At 40.6% G+C, this 13,570-nt stretch overlaps 1 protein-coding gene across 7 annotated transcripts in view; it reads left to right on the top strand.

Annotated features, from left to right (window-relative positions):
* CLYBL (citramalyl-CoA lyase) overlaps positions 1 to 13,570 on the top strand; it is a 300,028-nt gene that overhangs the window by 69,408 nt on the left and 217,050 nt on the right. The gene's annotated exons all lie outside the window — the stretch shown is intronic.

Raw genomic sequence — 13,570 nt, 5'->3', positions numbered from 1 at the left:
GCTTCTCCCTCTGCCTGTGTCCCTGCCTCTCTATGAATAAATAAATAAAATCTTAAAAAAAAAAAAACTATTAAAAAAAAAAAAAGAAAGAAAGCCTTGTGACCTGAATTGTACAGCTAACTAAACTCTGCCCTGGGTATGTTTTAGAAAAGGAGACTTGAACTTTTTCTAGGCCTCAAGAAATGGTCTTTCGTGTCCCCAAATTCCTCTTTAACACTGTGGCCTTTTGGGGTATTCTGCTTACATGTTCCTCAGTTGGCAGATCTGTGCTTCGGTTTATCAGAGTATTACTCAGATGTCCACTGTGCTGGGACTTTGATTTTACCTTTTGAATCGCTCTTATAGGTCCTCAGATGGTGATCTGAGTAATTGTGTAGGGGGCAGTGAAGCACAGACCTGTTGTATCTGCAAATGATACATCTGTCCGAGGGTCACATAATGAGTAACCACAGCCCACTTTATATAAACCATATTTTTTCTGTTTCCAAAACAGGGGGGAGAGAGGGAAATATCTGCTAGAAATGGGAAGAAAGGCAGATCAGTGGATTCCTCTGGCCATTGACTGGATGCAGAATCCAGCAGCTGCCCTTAGATTTCCAGGTACCCATTGTTAAACTTCATCCAAAGAAAATAGTTGGCCAACGGGTCCTGATGTGAGAAACAGCATTTTTTTAAAGATTTTATTTATTTATTCATGAGAGACAGAGAGAGAGAGAGAGAGAGAGGCAGAGACACAGGCAGAGGGAGAAGCAGGCTCCATTCAGGGAACCTGATGTAGGACTCTATCCTCAGTCACCAGGATCACACCCCCGGCTGCAGGCGGCACCAAACCGCTGCGCCACCTTAGCGGGGCTGCCCGAGAAACAGCATTTTTAAAGAGTAATGTTATTACTGCCCAGTGTATATACTTAGAACCTAAACAATAATATCTAAATGGCCATGTTTTATTAATGGGACAATAGTCAATATAAAAATTTAGGATGCTCAGTTTGCATTTTTTAGTATTTGTGCTGGAAACTTTTGCGTTCATGACTTTGGCTGAAAGCAAACGGCTATAAAGTATCTTTTACTGTCTGATATTTTCATGGGCAATGGTGGTTTGAAGTAGGCCTACTAATGGGAGAATTTCACTATGGCAATGCCTATGACAGCAAAGAAGGGGTCTTCTTTAAAAACAATGTCTTGGGGATCCCTGGGTGGCTCAGTGGTTTGGGGCCGCGTTTGGCTCAGGGCGTGATCCTGGAGTCCCGGGATCGAGTCCCATGTCGGGCTCCCTGCATGGAGCCTGCTTCTCCCTCTGCCTGTGTCTCTGCCTCTCTCTCTGTGTCTCTCATGAATAAATAAATAAATAAATCTTAAACAAACAGACAAACAGAACAATGTCTTCCGGGCACTGGTGGCGCAGCGGTTTAGCGCCGCCTGCAGCCCGGGGCGTGATCCTGGAGACCCGGAATCGAGTCCCACGTCGGGCTCCCTGCATGGGGCCTGCTTCTCCCTCTGCCTGTGTGTCTGCCTCTCTCCCTGTGTGTGTCTCTATGAATAAATAAAACCTTAAAAAAAATGTCTTCCTTCACACATTCAGAAGAGAATATCTGATACCATTTTTGACTTCTAGAACACCCATTGTACTTCTTATTGCTCATGTCTGAAAATCTCCAAGGATACAGTGCACCCTTCCATAAAAACATATTCCTGGGCAGCCTAGGTGGCTCAGCAGTTTGGTGCCGCCTTCAGCTCAGGGCGTGATCCTGGAGACCCGGGATTGGGTCCCAGTCAGGCTCCCTGCGTGGAGCCTGCTTCTCCCTCTGCCTGTGTCTCTGCCCCTCTCTCTGTGTGTCTCTCATGAATAAATCAATAAAATCTCAAAAGAAAACATATTCCCATTATCATAGATTCTATGTAAAATGTTTTATGAATCAGTTTAGAACATAGCCTGATGAAGTGGCATTAGTAGGGTTAGAATAGCAGTTGCTTCACTGATACTTCTGTTGCATTAGAATAAAAGAATGATGCCTCAGTTGACCTAGTCTTAGAAAAGTACTCCAAAAATAATTAATCAAGGACTGATCAACTAGCCTACCAAATTTCTCACCCCTAATCCAAACCTAGAATTTGTTGTGATTAGTAGAAAAGTTTATTTGTTTTATACCTAAATAAGATCCTGAATTACCCAGTGAGTTTCCTTCATTGAATGATGATGATTCCACCAGGGTAGAACAGGAATTTCGAGTGTAATTTTCCGGTGCTAGTCATTGTGCCTACCGAATGCCTTACCCCCATACTGAGCCTTTTCTCTGATCAGCAGCACAGACATGATACAGCTACTAACATCAAGGGTCTAGGCTGTGGCCTCACAACAGACTGCTTGTGTTTCTCTCCCTAGCCTGAAATCTTAGTTATATTTGCATCAGGCTTGAACCAAATAAATAGCTTGGTTGTGAAAACACATATTTTTCATGATGTTTTACTGTGCCTCTCCTATGTCCTCTTTCTTTTTTAAAATGAGTTTTATTGGGATGCCTGGGTGGGTCAGCAGTTGAGCGTCTGCCTTTGGCTCAGGGTATGATCCCAGAATCTGGTATAGAGTCTCAAATCGGGTACCTTGCAGGGAGCCTGCTTCTCCTTCTGTTTGTGTCTCTGCCTCTCTCTGTCTCTCATGAATAAATAAATAAATCTTTAAAATAAAATAAAATAAATTTTATTTTTCCTCTTGTGATTATTTTGGACCAGAGCCATAGCATGAGATTATAAGGGGAATTATTTGTGAACAGTCTCTTTAAGAAATAATGTGATACTGTGCTTTACTGACTTTAAAGAGGCATGAGAACTAAATGTAGTTAATGATTTGGGATCAGGTCATGGGCCTGAAAAAATGGACTTAATCACCTTATTGGGACAATTGATGAAATTTGAATAATGTCTACAGAATAGACAACAGCATTATATCACTGTTCTACTTCTTGATTTTGATCATTTTAGTACAGTTGTGTAGGAGAGTATCCTTGATTTGAGGAAGTATTTAGGGGTAAAGGAGCACAATGAATACAATTTACAAATGGTTCAGAAGAAAAAATAAATAAATACGTAATATATGAACCTCAGTCAATCAATAGAGGGCAGTAATGATAAAGCAAATATGAAAAAATGTTAACAATTGGCAAATCTGGGTAAGGGGTATTCAGGAATTTTTTTCGGCTACCCTTGCAGCTTTTTTGTTAGTTTGAAATTATTTAAAATTTTATTAAAAAATTAAAGTCAAAATGCTGTCTTTTTGCCTCAGATTAATAAGCCTTTTTGTATATGATTCTGGAAAGAAATCAGAGGTTTCTACTATGACAGAGATTCTCAGACAAAGCCTGCCACTGCATCACATGCAGAGGGTCAGTTGTAATGGCTCAGCTAGTCAAAACGGATTCTTAGGAAGAACGTTCACCAAGGTGTATTGGTTATATTCAACAGTTTAATGTATTTCTTCAAAATCTACCAGCCTGATGGAACAGAGAACTAAATGATCCCCTCCGAGTCTACAAATAACAAGATAAAATGTTCTCAAGTCCATCTTATTTCTCACGTGCACCTCCCTGGTAAGATTGAGCCATGGCCTTCAGTGAGCATTAGAACTGAAGTTCACTGTATTGTATGTTCCTTTTCAGATGGGATTTCACAAAGACCCTCTTTTATAAAGAAAACAACCAGCCAATAAAACAGTATTACAGTACATTATATATGTGACCAATCATTTTATAAAATCTGATGTAAGCCTTCAGGCATAATTGGAGTTCTTAGCAAAATACTTTGGTTTTTAATATTTCTATGACCCTCTAAGGGGGACTTAGCAATTACTCTTAAATTTTCAAAGTGGTGCATGGAGTTTTAGCTGTGTGACTTCCATTAAAGCCCATAGGAGTCTTGTTGCTAAAACATCACACAACTCATGAAAATGTGCTCCTTCTTGTGAAATTGTTAGAAGTAATGGGTATGGATGTGTAGCCTGGTATTTCTGGTACATTTACAGGCTTTCTGCACTTGTTTCAAATTTTATACTTTTATAAAAACTCAACAGTTCTATAGGAACTGAAAAAAAAAGCTTATTATGTGTATTTCAAAAGTGAAAGGGTAGAAAAATACAGAACCACTAAAAAATAAAAAATAAGTTCTAAAATAATTCTTAAATTTTTAAAAAAGATTATCTGAGAGAGAGAGAGAAAACCAACACTGGAGGTAGGGGGCATGCAGAGGGAGAGAGAATCCTAAGCAGACTCTGCACTGAGCACAGAGACAGCCCATTGTGGGGCTGGATCTCACAGCCCTGAGCAGAAACCAAGTCCCCCAAGAGTTGGGGGGGCCACCCAGGTGCCCCTAAAATAATTCTTTAAGAAAATCCAAATGTTTAAAAATATTTATCACTGGGCAGCCCAGGTGGCACAGCGGTTTCGCACTGCCTGCAGCCCAGAGTGTGATCCTGGAGACCCCGGATCGAGTCCCACGTCAGGCTCCCTGCTTGGTGCCTGCTTCTCCTTCTGCCTGTGTCTCTGCCTCTCTCTCTCTGTGTGTCTCTGAATAAGTAAATAAAATTAAAAAATATATATTTATCACCTTTATTTCAAAATTAATATATTAGCTCCCAGGTTTTTTTTTTTTAAGATTTTATTTATTTATTCATGAGAGACACACAGAGAGAGGCAGAGACACAGGCAGAGGGAGAAGCAGGCCCCCTGCAGAGATCCCGATGCGGGACTTGATCCTGAGACTCAGGGATCACGCCCTGAGCCAAATGCAGACACTCAACCGCTCAACCACTGAGCTGCTGAGCCATCCAGGCGTCCCGTTGGTGACCACTTCTTGAGTTAATTATTGTTGGCTCAGTTTCAGTGGTACTGTTTTGCTGTAGATCTTTTTTTTTTTTCTTCCCAAAATTGCTGTAGATCTTTTACTAAGCAGTATTGAATTATCTTTTTTTTTTTTTTTCATTATCTTGGGAAGATCCGTTAGGCATTGTTTTCTCCTGAAATTTCTGCTAATGTCTGAAGAGATTTTAGGATAAGTTTTAAAGATGGAGAACTTGACATAGAACCAATTTTGCAACATAGCATCGAGCAAATAACATCAGTTAGGTGTAAACTGTGCCACTGATTTGAAATGTCCCAGCTGGGGTCAGAATTAGGGACTGTCTAAATAAGGGAATTTCAGAAAGGCAGGGGAGAATATCAAGGTACAAATCGGAGGAAATAAGCCATTGTTCCTTTAAAAAGCATAATCACCTCGATAATGAGAGGCTATGAAATCGTTCTTTTTATGACAGTAGCTTCTTAACTTCACAGCCCTAAGAACTCCTAGGGTCACTTGCCGAGAGCCCCAGGGCTACACCTGCCTTGCATAGATTAGGACCTGCTGCAGCTGTCTTCATTTGCAAGACTAAGGTGGAGCTCGGTGAAGCTGTGGGTCTCCGCAGGGAGTGCTTCTTCCTGAGCTCAATAGGCTGGCATTTCAGATTAAGATGGTCATTGCAAGTTAGGCTCAGAAATGGCAAGATGAAGCAGGTAACTATTTCCTGAGTTTTATGTATCAGACCTTACGAGGTATCAAGCAGGAACTGCTATATAAAGCTGCCTTGAATTAGCCAGGCCTTTTCCAATCAGCCCTGCAGAAGGGCAGCTCCCTACACCATCTAGCATATTTAGGGGCCAAGCCAGCCTTTGGCTCACAACATGTTTGTAAAGAGCGTGTGAATGTATAGGATGATCTATTGATGAGGACAAAAGGGAATGCTCTTTGGAACCTATACCCGTCAGCGTTGGTCTGTGGGTTGGATACGCTTTCTCTGTAATGTGCATTCATTTCACAGAAAATACAATTAGGATAATTCTTGTGTGTTCTCTACAGGAAGGAAGTAGTATACTGCTAGTGAATGGTAGGCTAAATGAGGGAATCATTAAAGGGTTTTTAATAGACTTTTGAACGAAAGGCTTAAGGGACTCAGTTATGTTGCCTTAATTGAGAAATATTTTGCAGTATGAGGAGACTTAATCAAATTTTCATTTCATACCTGGTCAGGGACTAGGCTGATTGTTTCTTTAAGCAATTTGATAAAATGCACATGGAAGACTTGTTGGTTATGTAAGAATGTGTAGAAGTGCTTAGCATCTCTCCAGTGGGTGCCTGAGTATCAGATACTTGGTTTACTGTGTTGGGTTGAATGCTTCTGTTCTAATTTCTAATGAACTTTACCACCAGACTACTTGATCATGACTCAACCCAGGAACAATGCAAATGGAATTGCCCCCTGATGGGGAGGAATGGGCCCAGATGGCCCTTAAAAGGTGATAATTAGGAAATATAGCATATCTGAGTAGCTCGAAAGAGAGAAACTTGTTAAAGACAGTCAATCTGTTTGAAGCAATGGTCTTTCCCTTAATTATATGCATTTTCATTTAGAGTTGCTTTAAAGTACTATTTTCTCAGGAAAATTTTTTATTAGTAGCTAAAACCTAGAAACCAAACATTTTTTTTGCTACTCGGTTTTAGATTATTTTAAAAATCCTTTCTTTCATACATTTTTTGTTTTCTAGATCTGTGTAACAGACTTGCTGTGTGTGTTTTAGGAGGCCGTTTTAGGTTATTTTAGCTCTTATGCTGAAACAGTGGGGGAGTGATTAAAAGTGAGAAAAATATTGATATATATTTGTAAACTGAGCTTTTAAAATTAAAATAGTTACAGGATATGACAGTCTGTGATTTCATATACTTTGTAGGATTGCCTTAAATGTATCGCCTTCTTGGCAACATAATCTCCAGATTCTTCTTGAATATGTCACTAAAATAATTTTACATATGACAAGTAGGACTTTTTAAGCATTATGTTTTTATCTCAATTAGCATATTTGCATTCACTAATGACATCATTTCTTTGGCTTTTCCTTAGCCTCGTACTTTTTGGTGTACCAATTTGTCATTGCTAGAAGAATAACATGTGAATGGAAAATGAGAAAGTGGTGAATTAGGTGTGCTCAGTGTATCTTTTCCAGCTTCTACATGGCCTGCAGGGTTGGGAATATAGCTGTTCCAGGAATTACAGCATAAAAGAAAAGCTCTAATGGTCAGTAGGTAACTTCCTTATTTGTAAAATCAGAAAGTGCAATTACATGAAGTGCTAAATCAGAGTATTCCAAATATCGTGGTAGTCATATTTTGGCATGTGAGTTGCTTTCCTGAAATTATTCAACACCATCATTCATCTTGACAAAAGCCCGAGGTATATAGATGCACTTTTGGGACTGTGGCCAGGGGAAGACCTATATTTTCCAGGTCTGCCCACTTTGGTTTTGAAGGACTCACCATAAAATAAGCCTCACACCCCAGGCATTGCCCCTCCCATCCTTAGCAATTACATGTGGCTGAAATGTAGAGTTCCCAGGATCTAGTCCTTGGGGCCTAATAAAACTCCAAGTATCTTCTTCCACTCAAAAACCTCTTAGAAAAAAAAAAAAAAAAAAACAAAAACCTCTTAGAGTGTCTTTGACATTGTAAGCCTTGTTATTGAAAAATAGCCATAGTTAATAATCAATTTCAGGATTCCAGAAGCACGTAAACCAAGACAGAATGGAGAAGTGTCGTGCTCCCCTTCAGCAAGCTTCAGGGGGAAATAGGATCGGGAAGGAGCCTTGGGTCCACTATTTGCAGGATCTTTTGAAAAGTATCCTTGTAATCATTGACAGGTTGGCCCAAAGGAAATAATCTGGCTCAAACTTCTCTTGTTATCAGTGAAAAACAAAAATTATTTAGTGCAGGTATGCTTAAGGGAAGAAAAAGTCAAGAGAAAATTGGAGATAAAAATCACTGCTATCTTTAATTCCATGATTCACAGCAAGGAAGGGAGTAGGTTTTACATCCTTTGTGCCCAACTGTATCTATAAATGAGGGTTTGATTTTTAAAGATTGTACCCAATTATTTCAGCCTTAGTAATTGCAAAACAGATCTAGCACTGTTGACTGAACAATCACATATATTTACCCTTACTTCCTAGATGTGACCTGACTTGAAACGTTTATAGTTGTTGAAACTTTTATTCACCACAGAACAAGCTCTGAGGAGAAGAGATTCAACTTTTCAAGTGTTTTTAAGAGACTTAAGTTTCATCAAAACCTAACTTGCCTTTTCCTAAGATAACTAAAACATGATTGCTATAACAATATTTGGAATTTTGTTTAACAGCAAGTATAAAGAACGGAGTTGAAATAGACCAGGAGATGGATGGCAATTAACTCTGCATTCTGTTTTAGACTGTTTTATTAATTAGTTCTCTAGTCTCAAATAGGTTACATCCCCTAAGCAGTAAATTGCATTCCATTTGCAAGCTCTGTGGATGAAATTTGCATGTGGCCTAAATGCTATTCACATTGTTGTGTTAAGTAGCATTTTATCTCTCTAGACCCTTCCCCCCCTACCCAGTGGAAAGTTTTATCCACTTTTCTTGCTAGAAGGGAAAGTTGTATGTAGTTTGGTCATTTGGCGCCATCTTCTTTTTTTATTGTTAAATCCACTAAAGTCGGTCATGCCTGGCAGTACTATGCAAGCTCTTTCCGGTGTTCTGGTCTGCTAAGGATTTGGAGTTCTTTGCTGTTTATTTACATGGAATGTTTTCAGTTTCTGTCTTTGCTTTAAGAGCTGATTAAAAGGAACCTTAAAAAAATAAGTTTTGAGGGTAGGTTTTTTCTTTCTGGAATCTTTTCACCTCTCCCTCTCTCCCACCCCAACACAACCTTGCCCCTGTCCCCAGCAACATGTACTTTTCCTTTTTAAATTTTAACATGACTTTAGGAATCACAATGCTGCACAGCTTGGAGGATAAGAGAACTGGACAAGTCCCCATCACCAATTGGTCACATCATCAGTGTTCTAGTTTAGTTTATTGTTATGCTTTGAGAATTTTTTTTTAAAGATTTTATTTATTTATTCATAGAGACACAGAGAGAGGGGCAGAGGCACAAGCAGGCTCCATGCAGGGAGCCTGACGTGGGACTCGATCCAGGGTCCCCAGAATCACACCCGGGCTGCAGGCAGCGTTAAACCGCTGCGCCACAGGGGCTGCCCTGCTTTGAGAATGTTACCCAACAGCTGCCCCTCAGAGGATGTTGATACTTAGACCCTCCTGTCATTTATCTGACTCAAAAGCAGAACTCTTTTGAAACAATCAGTATCAACCTTACTGATGAGAATTTCATATTTAATAGAGTGGATTCCTTTTAGGTACATACTTCTCAATTCAACAGGGAGGATCCCCTCTTTTAAAAATCATTAATCACATACTTCTGACATTTTCCTTTTGAATTTCCTCTGGGGGAAAGTTATTTGAATAACAAACAAATAAACAAAAACCCCTCATCACAAATAGCTGTCAGCCTCCTACTTCAACAAAAGGTTTCTATCATACTGAGACCTACAGTGTCCTGTATGGTTAGAGGCAGCAGGGTGGTATAGACACTATGCAGAAAGCCTTGGGTTAATGAGTACTCTCTGGATTTAGTGTTTTTCCTAACCCTTGGATTACTACTTTGAGTTTCTAGCATAACCATTGCCCTATGCAAAATTTCCAACATGGTAGCCTCTTCCATAGATGGCTCTCCTAGATGTCCTGAGTAGATAGCATGGAAATTTGTAAAGCAGTTTGGTTTTCGAATGAACTGGAAGTAAAAACCTTAGGCATTGATTCTTTGACCAAAGCACCATTTTTCTTAATGAATGTCTATCTGGAGCTATGAATGAGGTGCACAAATGAATTTTTATGCTTATTTATTTATTTATTTATTTATTTAAGTAAGCTCTGCACCCAATGTGGGTCTCCCACTCATGACCCTGGGATCAAGAGCTGCATGATCTGACTGAGCCAGCCAGGCAGCCCAGTACAAACTAATTTTTAGACACACATCTTTAAGTCTTTAGTTCAAACCAACTCTTATATAGAAACTCTGACTTATTTTTTTGGAGGAGTTCCTTGGGGATCAGAATCCCTCCCCTTTGCCTCTCAGTTGCTGGTCCCTGAAGGAGCTTTCAGAGAGCCCCAGGTTTAAAATGCATCTTGTGTAATGAAATAGGATCAAAATGATATTCTTTCTTGTGACTGTGTGTTAGATTGAACCATTGGAAATTGCATACTGTTTGACCAATTTGACTTGTAAAAATGACAACTAGAGTACCAAACATTTTTCTTAGTGTAATAACAACACCTCCTGATAAGAAAATGAACAAATAAGAAGGCTTGAAGAGGGGCACCTAGCAGGTTCAGTTAGTAGAGCACGTGATTCTTGATCTCAGAACTGTGAGTTCAAGCCCCATCTCTTTTTAAGAGGTTACTTAAAAAAAATAAAATCTTAAAAAACAAAACACGAAAGCTTGAAGAATTAGGCTATAAGCTCATTATAAGCAAATAGTGACTGACTTCCTCCTTTCCTCCCCCTCCCTCCTCCTCTCTTTCTTCCAGGGTCACCTGTTGATTCCCCTGTGTGTTTCTGGTTCTAGGGATATAGAGATAAAATGTTTAGTCACTGCTCCCAAATCGCTTGAAGGACAGATAAGTGCAAGCACTCCAAGTGATGGTGGTGGGAACACAGCAGGTGTTTTTTAAAATCTTCAAAACCTGAAACCCACACTGCACAGAGTTTTAAGCCCCTGAGTTTTTAGAATGCTGTTTCTATGGACTGTATGGAAGTAATTGTTTCAGAATGTGGGAACTCTGTACATTCTTCATGGCCAGGAGGTTTGAGGTGAACAATGAATCCAATGATTTGTTTTCTGTATTCACTCATTCTTTCATTTTAAGAAAGTGCTTAAAAAAAAAGAAAAAGAGGGATCCCTGGGTGGCGCAGCGGTTTAGTGCCTGCCTTTGGCCCAGGGCGCGATCCTGGAGACCCGGGATCGAATCCCACGTCGGGCTCCCGGTGCATGGAGCCTGCTTCTCCCTCTGCCTATGTCTCTGCCTCTCTCTCTCTCTCTCTGTGTGACTATCATAAATAAATAAAAATTTAAAAAAAAAAAGAAAAGAAAAAGAAAAAGAAAGTGCTTAGAATCCTCATCATGTTCTTTTTTTTTTTTTTAATGGTTTTATTTGGGCAGCCTGGGTGGCTCAGCGGTTTAGCTTCAGCCCAGGGCCTGATCCTGGAGACCCGGGATTGAGTCCCGCATCAGACTCCCTGCATGGAGCCTGCTTTTCTCTCTGCCTGTGTCTCTGTATCTCTCTCTCTCTCTCTGTGTGTGTCTCTCATGAATAAATAAAATCTTTTTTTAAAAAATGGTTTTATTTATTTATTTGAGTGAGTGGGGGAGAGGGGCAGAGGGAGAAGCAGACTCCCTGCTGAGCAGGGAGCCCAACACTGGGCTCTATCCCAGGACCCTGAGATCGTGACCTGAAGGCAGGTGCTTAACTGAAGGAGCCACCGAGGTGCCCCTCCAATAGCAGTTTTAAATAGTAGTATTATTGAGATCAATTCAAATACCATAACATTCACCTTTTTTTTTAAAGATTTTGTTTATTTGAGAGAGAGCACAGGTGCGCGAGCAGGGGCGGAAGGTCAAAGGGAAAGGGAAACAAGCAGACTCCCCACTGAGCAGAGAGCCCAATGTGGGGCTTGATCCCAGGACCCTGAGATCATGACCTGAGCTTAAAGGCAGATACTTAACTGACTGAGCCACCCAGATGCCTCAATATTCACCTTACTAAAGTCTATTCATAAAGTTGTGTGATGATCTCTACTAATTCCAGAACACTTTCCTCACTCCAGAAAGAAACCCCATACCCATTAGCAGCCATTTCCCCACATGCCCCTCTTCCCTCCCCCTGGCAACCTCAATCTACTTTGTGAATCTATAGATTTGTCTGTTCTGGACATTTTGTATAAATGTAATTGTATAATTGTGCCCTTTTGTGTCTAGATTCTTTCATTTAGAGTAATGTTTTCAAAGTTCATCCTTGTAGCATGGATCACTATTTCATTCCTTTTTAGGACCAAATTATGTCCTATTGTAGGAATATACTACATTTTATCTATCCATTCATCTATCATGGACATTTGAGTTGTCTCTGTATTTTGGCTATTAACAATGCTATGAACACTAGTGTACATTGTTGATGTATGTTTTCTTTTGGGGGGCATACCTAAGAGTGAAATTGCTGGGTTATAGGGTACTTCTGTGTTTAACATTTCAAAGGACTGGGATACATAGCATTCTGTCCCTAATATTATAAAACTAATTATGAAGCAACTTAGTTATCACAAGGCTTGTCTCTTGCACTAGGTTTTAAGTTTCCTGAGACAGGGGTTGTCCTTTTTCATCTTTGAACCCCTCCTCTCTCTAGTGTGGCACCCACCACGGTGTGTAGCATGTAGTATGTTCTCAGAAAGCTGTTGAGAATGGAGCCGACCAATGCAATGTCCTATTGCCTATGAAATCCCCAACACCCCTGATGACATTCTCCCTCTTTGTCTCTCTCTTCCCTGTAACAAGTGACAGCTTGTCAGGAATAGAAGCAGCTCCGTATTGTCCATTGAGCTTTTCAGCTGGTTGCTGACCTTCCTTATCTGCAGCAGGGCCTTTTCCCAGATCTTGGGATTTCTCCAGGCTGCGTCATCCCCACAGCAGCAGTTAGGACCCACTCTGGTTTATGCAGATACCTAAAGAGAGATTATTTTAAGCACCACTAAGACCCAGGCAGAGGCAGGGCTGGTGGAAACCCCAGCATTTGGGGGCACGCCCCCTGCTTGACATGGTTCACATACCTACTTTCAGGGGATTTGGACAAGGAGGCCCTAAAATGCCTATCTAGGCTTTGACTTGGGAGCATTGTACAGGAGGTTTAAGAGAGCTTATTTTAAGACTTTCTCAGAAGGCTGGAGCAGCATCTTTATGATTTATTCTGCTACCTTTCGCTCAGAGCCCATGATTTCTAATAACATCTATTTCAGGTTGGATTTGAGAGACAGAGCAGCCGCTACAGAATTGGCCACCTTTGATGTTACAGTACCAAGGAGGGGAGGGGCAGATGGAACAAAAGTCGTAATTGCCCAAATTTACAATAGCTTCCCAGCAGCAGCCAGCACAAAAGAAATGTTAATGCAATAAACTATAAATGGAAGGAAGCTAAGCAGGATTTATGGTTGGTGAAAACTGCACCAAATCACTGGAACCTCCTTCATCCATGAGGCATTTCAATAGTCACAGTAGAACTGAACCCATTTTATTTATTTATTTTTTAAAGATTTCATTTATTCATGAGAGACACACAGAGAGAGAGAGAGAGAGAGAGAGAGAGGCAGAGACACAGTCAGAGGGAGAAGCAGGCTCCATGCAGGGAGCCTGACATGGGACTCGATCCTGGGTCTCCAGGATCATGCCCTGGGCCGAAGGCAGGTGCCAAACTGCTGAGCTACCCAGGGATCCCCTGAACCCATTTTAAAGTCAGCCACCACTCCACATTCTCCATCCCTTGTATGTCTTGTACCCCCTAAATAAACAGTTTCCTGTAGAAACCTAGGAAATCTGATAGAACAGTTGGGGAGAAAAGATCAGTCATTGAGG

This window comes from Canis lupus, chromosome 17 (assembly GCF_048164855.1).
Source record: "Canis lupus baileyi chromosome 17, mCanLup2.hap1, whole genome shotgun sequence".
In the NCBI taxonomy this organism is placed as follows: Eukaryota; Metazoa; Chordata; class Mammalia; order Carnivora; family Canidae; genus Canis; species Canis lupus.
The sequence above is the reverse complement of the archived record's forward strand: the minus strand, read 5'-3'. Positions and strand labels throughout refer to the sequence as shown.